This window comes from Peromyscus californicus, unplaced genomic scaffold, assembly GCF_007827085.1.
Source record: "Peromyscus californicus insignis strain IS unplaced genomic scaffold, ASM782708v3 Scaffold_4__1_contigs__length_199733344, whole genome shotgun sequence".
Classification (NCBI taxonomy): Eukaryota; Metazoa; Chordata; class Mammalia; order Rodentia; family Cricetidae; genus Peromyscus; species Peromyscus californicus.
This window is the reverse complement of record NW_026294562.1, coordinates 160259902-160265939: the sequence shown is the minus strand read 5'-3', so window position 1 is coordinate 160265939 and position 6038 is coordinate 160259902.

The following is a 6038-nucleotide window of genomic DNA, read 5'->3' as shown; positions in this document are numbered from 1 at the left end:
CCAACAGAAAACTATGATGTCTTTCAGACTTATACACTTAACACCTCTTAATGAGTTTCTTTTCTGAAATTTCTTAACAAGGGAAACTGTAACTACAACAACCTAATCTTAACTCCCTCAGAGACCCAAGAGGAAATAATATTACCTAGTAAAACAGGAAGTGCAAACAAGCGACTTCCAAAAAAATGTGAGTTGACAGAAACAGCCAGCTACCTGGACAGTCACCTGAGGTTTCTCTGCAACATTGGGGCATCATCTTCAGCCTATAGGCCTAGAGTATCTGACAGACTCATTTGTGAAGTAGGATGTACACAAGGCCTACAGCTTGACCTCACATTCGATGTGAGTATTCCCTGTACCAGATAAACTTGAATTCTGCCAATGTCCTGTCATGATTCAGGATTTTAAATTCTGGGAATTGCTGGTGTTTTTGGAATTCGGCTGCCTTATTCTTCTTGCTTGTATATGTGTAGCTTCATATCAATTTTGATGGTATCCACAGCTTATCTTCTCCTGTAGAAACAAAAGCAAAACCTCATCCCCACCATAACACATATCTTGGTTTCCATTCTGAGGTCAGCACATCTTTAAAGTATATAGGCTGATTTAATTCTGTAGTTTTTTTTTCTATTATCCAGTGTCTCTCCACAGCTGATGTTCCTTTCTCATTAGCATTGAGAAAATTCAAAGTTAATAGAGCATTATATAATCTATTTATGGGGGTTTTTGTTACCCCTTTCTGTTTATTTAGCATATCCTTTAGAATTTGATTTGATCTTTCTATAACTGCTTGGCCTGTAGGATTATGTGGTATACTTGTAATATGCTTTATATTGTAATAAGCAAAAAATTGTTTCATTTTAACAGAGACATATGATGGAGCATTGTCAGTTTTGATTTGTGCAGGTATACCCATGATGGCCATAACTTCTAGCAAATGAGTGATTACAGAATCAGCTTTTTCAGAACTCAAAGCAGTTGCCCATTGAAATCCTGAATAAGTACCAATGGTATGGTGTACATACTTCAATTTTCCAAATTCTGCAAAGTGAAACAGATCCATCTGCCAGATTTCATTCCTCTGAGTACCCTTTGGGTTACATCCTGCTGGTAATGGCGTCTGATTGTAAAAGGAACAAGTAGGACATTTCCTTGGCTTGTTGACAGTTATGGAAAAATCCTTTTTTAAACCTTTGCTATTGACATGTTTTTTATGAAATTCTGAGGCCTCCAGCATATTTTCTACCAATAATTTATCAATCTCATCATTACCTTGTGCTAGAGGGCCTGGCAGACATGTATGGGATCGGATGTGAGTTAAATATAAAGGATGACTCCTTTTCCTGATTATATCTTGTAACTGAATAAATAGTGAAGTTAATTCTGACTTATCAGGGATAGATTCTGCAGTCTCAATATGTAATACCACTCTTTTAGCATACTGAGAGCCAGTAACTATGTTGAGAGATTCTGAAAAATCCATTAATACCAACAGAATAACATACAATTCCAATTTTTGAACTGAATTATAAGGACTTTGAACCATTTTACTTAAATTTTCTAATTTGTAACCTGCCTTTTCTTGTTTGTTTGCATCTGTATAAAATGTACAAGCTCCAAATATGAGTGTTTCCCATACAATGCAAGGCAGAATCCAATCAGCTCTCTTTATAAGTTCAATTCTATTGCTTTTGGGATATTTGCTGTTAATCTCTCCCAAAAAATTACTGCAAGCTCTTTGCCAAGGTTCACTTTCTGCCCATTATTTGTCAATTTCCTCCTTAGTTAAAGATACGACAATTTCTGCTGGGTCTACTCCTGCTAATTGACCAAATCTCAAATTTTCTTTTAAAATCAAGTCAGAGATCTTTTCCACATAAGTTTTTAATTTTTTACTCTGTTTATTTGGTAGAAATAACCATTCCAGTATAATATCTTCCCTCTGCATTAAAATTCCTGTAGGAGAATGCCTAGATGGTAAAATAACCAAAATTCAATCCAGCTTTGGCTCCACATGATCCACATGTCCTTCCTGTACTTCCTTTTCCACCAAGGCCAGTTCTCTCTCAGCTTCAGCTGATAATTCTCTTGGACTATTTAGGTCCTTATCACCTTCTAAGGTTTTGAACATATTACTCAGTTCATCATTTTTTACTCCAACAATAGTTCGTCGATGGGAAATGTCTCCGAATAATCTTTGAAAGTCATTAAGAGTCTGTAATTGATCTCTCCTAATTTGCACCTTTTGGGGTCTAATTTTTTGTAGACCTACTTTATATCCTAAATAATTAATAGAATCTCCTCTTTGTATCTTTTCAGAAGCAATTTGTAATCCCTAACAGGCAAAATTTTCTTTACTTCAAACATTCTTTCTAATGTATCTGCATTTGAGTCAACTAGTAAAATATTATCCATGTAATGATAAATTATAGATTTAGGAAATTGTTTACATATTACTTCCAATGGCTGTTGTACAAAATATTGACACAGGGTTGGGCTATTCAAAATTCCCTATGGGAGAACCCTCCATTGCTATCTCTTAACCAGTTGAGAATTATTATAAGTAGGCACTGTGAAGGCAAATCTTTCTGTCTTTTTCTTGTAAGGGTATTGAAAAGAAACAGTCTTTTAGAGAGAGAGAGAGAGAGAGAGAGAGAGAGAGAGAGAGAGAGAGAGGGAGACCCATAAGCAGTCCAGCCACTCACAGCTATGGCCACTTGCAGCTGTGGCCCAGGGCAGCTCTGGCTGAGTGTAGCCCAGATTGCTTGTAGCTCTGGCTGAGCCTGGGGGCTTGTAAGCTCCGGCCAAGCCGGGGACCTGTAACCCCTGGCTTGTAAGGCAACCAGTGTTTTTTTTTAATGAATTCTTGCCATGTGAGTGCCAATTGTAGATAAATTTCTAAACGGTCTTATTAAATAAAAAACATGGAGCCAGGTATAGGGATGAAAGCCTTAGAGATCAGGGAAATAGTGATAGCCGCCAACCTTACCTCTCCAGCTCTGCAGCTACCAAAAGGTCCAGCATGGATGATGTCACTCATGAGGCCCAGCATAGGTGATGTCATCAGACCTGGCATAGGTGATGTCATCAGGCTTAGCACAGGTGATGTCATCAGGCCCAGCATAAGTGATGTCATACATGAAAGCTGCTTTCTTAAACTTTCTGTACAACTTGTAGACAGCTCCACCAGAGCATCCTCTTCCCCCAGAGAATGGCTACTGCTTGTGCAACCATGGGGAGGCTCTTGTGACTCATGGAACTTTCCAAGCTTCCTGAGCCTTGTATATCCTCTCTGCTTCCTGAGTCTTTTGGGCCTCCCGTTCCCCCTCCCAAAAGGAACATGTCAACCAGAAAGGAGTATTAATAGCTTCACAACAGGTGTCTTTATTGTCTTGTATATTGTGGCCTCTTCATCAACCCTCTCTCCCAAGGGTAAGATGGAGGACACACATGGGCATCTCCCAGGCACCCCAGGTCTGCACTGGTCCCCTGATGCCTTTCCCTGCTTGTCCCTCAGGACATCTTCCTCTATTGTGCCACAGCCTCAGACTCAGTCACACCTGCCTGCATCCCCTTAGCTTAAACATGTTATTGTTCCAGGCTCTTGTGGTGAGGGGAGAGCCCTCCAGTGCTGCACTGGGGCATGATACTGGGCCCTGCTCAGCTGATCAGCAGGAACAGCTGGGCCTGGCTGTTCCCAGAAACTACACACACGATTTAGCAGAACACCAGAGCAAGACATGAAATATTAATGCCTCTTAAGACTCATTGCCCTAAATTTGCATGGTGAAGTCCTGACAGGGCATACAGGAAGGGCTCCCAGGGCAGCACGTGGGCCCAGGAAGACAGGGTAGAGCTCCCCCCATGTACCGCACACCAAAGGCTTCACGTTATACCCGCAGATGTAAAGGTTCCTGCAGAATGAGAGAAGGTTCCCCTAGAGTCAGTTGGGACTGGCTGGGAGGCAGAAGCTGAGCATAACAATGATTAAAAATAGTCAATATTTTTGGCCCTCCTCATGTGTCAAAATGCAGACTTTCCATTAACATCGTGTCCCCACAAGCCACCACTATTAGCCTCCTTTTGTTTCAAAGCTGGAAACAGTAAGCACAGACGGTCCAAGCAACTGGCCTGAGGTCACACAGTGAGTTTGGGGGGGAGGGCAGGTGATGGGTCATTCAAAAGAGATCTCGGGAGCTGGAGAGATGGCTCAGTGGGTAAGAACGTAAGGAACTGGGCTGGTCTCATATTAAAAACAAAGGTGTGTGTGGCCATTGTGCACCAATAATCGCAGAGTGGGGCTCAGGGTAGACAGGAGGGGTCTTGGGGTTTGCTGGATGTCATCTTATCTCCTGGTTCAGTGAGAGACCTTGTCTCTAGGGAATGAGACAGAGAATGAGAGTGATAGAGAAGGACACGCAGTGTCCCATGCACATGGGCACACACATCTGTACACACAGACACTGTGCAAAGACACACATACACCTGCACATACACACCTGTACACACACACCTGTACACACACACACCTGCATATACCCCTGCACACACACACACCTGCACATACACACACACACCTGCACACACATACCTGCACATACACACCTGCACATACACACCTGTACACACACAAACCTGTACACAAACCTGTACACACATACAAACCTGTACACACACCTGCACACACACACACACACACACACACACACATTTGCACACACACCTGCACACATCTGCACACACACACATAAACCTGTACACACACCTGTACCTGCACACACACAGACTGTAGCGCCCTCCCCGGCAGGGACCCCCAGGTGTCCTCCACCTGCAGCAGCCCCCACTGGGGTAGCTGGAGAAGGAACAATGCCAAACAGCTGAAGCCTCTTCATTGAGTCAGTGGCCAGTTTACACAGCACTGAAGGTTCAAAACCAACGTGGACGGTCTTGGCACCCTAGTGTGACCGCTGTGGCTTCCCACCTCCTGGTGCCCACATCTTTGTGTGGTTTTCCACTTGAATGTGGACCGGACATGATGGTGGAGCTTGATGGTCAACTTGAGGGGTTTGGGGTCACCTAGGAGACACACCTCTGTGTGTGTCTGTGAAGGGGTTTCCAGGGACTAACTGTGGGTGGTTGCCCTTCCATGGCTTGGATTCCCAGATGAAGTAAAAGGGGAAGGCAAGCCGAGCACCAGCATCCATCTCCCTCGTGACCAGCCGCTGCATCTTTCCTGAAGTTGCTTTTGTTAGGCATGTGTCACAGAGGTGAGGGGAGTGGACCTGGACCTGGGACCTTGCTTCTCAGAAAATACATATATTTATGTATATGGGTGTTTGTCTGTACATATGTCTGCACACAAAAGAGGGCACTGGATCCCATGGGACTAGAGTTAAAGGTAGTTGTGATCCACCATGTATGTGCTTGGATTCGAACCCACATCCTCAGGAAGAGAACCAAGTGCACGGAACTACTGAGCTGTTTTTCTGACCCCTTGCTTCTGACTATCTGACAAAGGTATCAGGCCATCATTGCCATGGTTTTGTGACATTGCACAATTCTGTCTCAGACTTTTACAGAGTCTGATGGCCTGATGCCATATACAGCCACTGTGGTTTCAATCCGTGCCCCCAAAGGGTTACCTGGTGAAGCCGGGTCCCCAGCCTGTGGCACTGTTGGGAGACAGAGGAACCTTTAGAAGGGTAGAGGGTGTGTCCTGGAAGGGGATGTTGGTGCTTCCCATCTCTTTTTGCTTCCCAGCTGCTACGAGATGAGCAGCTTCCTGTGCCGTGTGGCCTGGCCGTACTCCCTTGCCACTGGCCCAGAAGCAGCTGAACAGACCAACCTGGCATGGAGGCCTCTGGAACTGTGAGCCAAATAAATCTTCTCTCCCGATAAGTTCATTATCTCGGACATTTTGTCACAGTGATGGAAAGCCAGCTCTCATCAGCTGTGGGACAACTGTGGGAACTCCTGCAAGTGTCCTCTGGGACCTGACCATGGCCTCCAGTTGACAGCAGGATCCGGAGCCCTTAGTC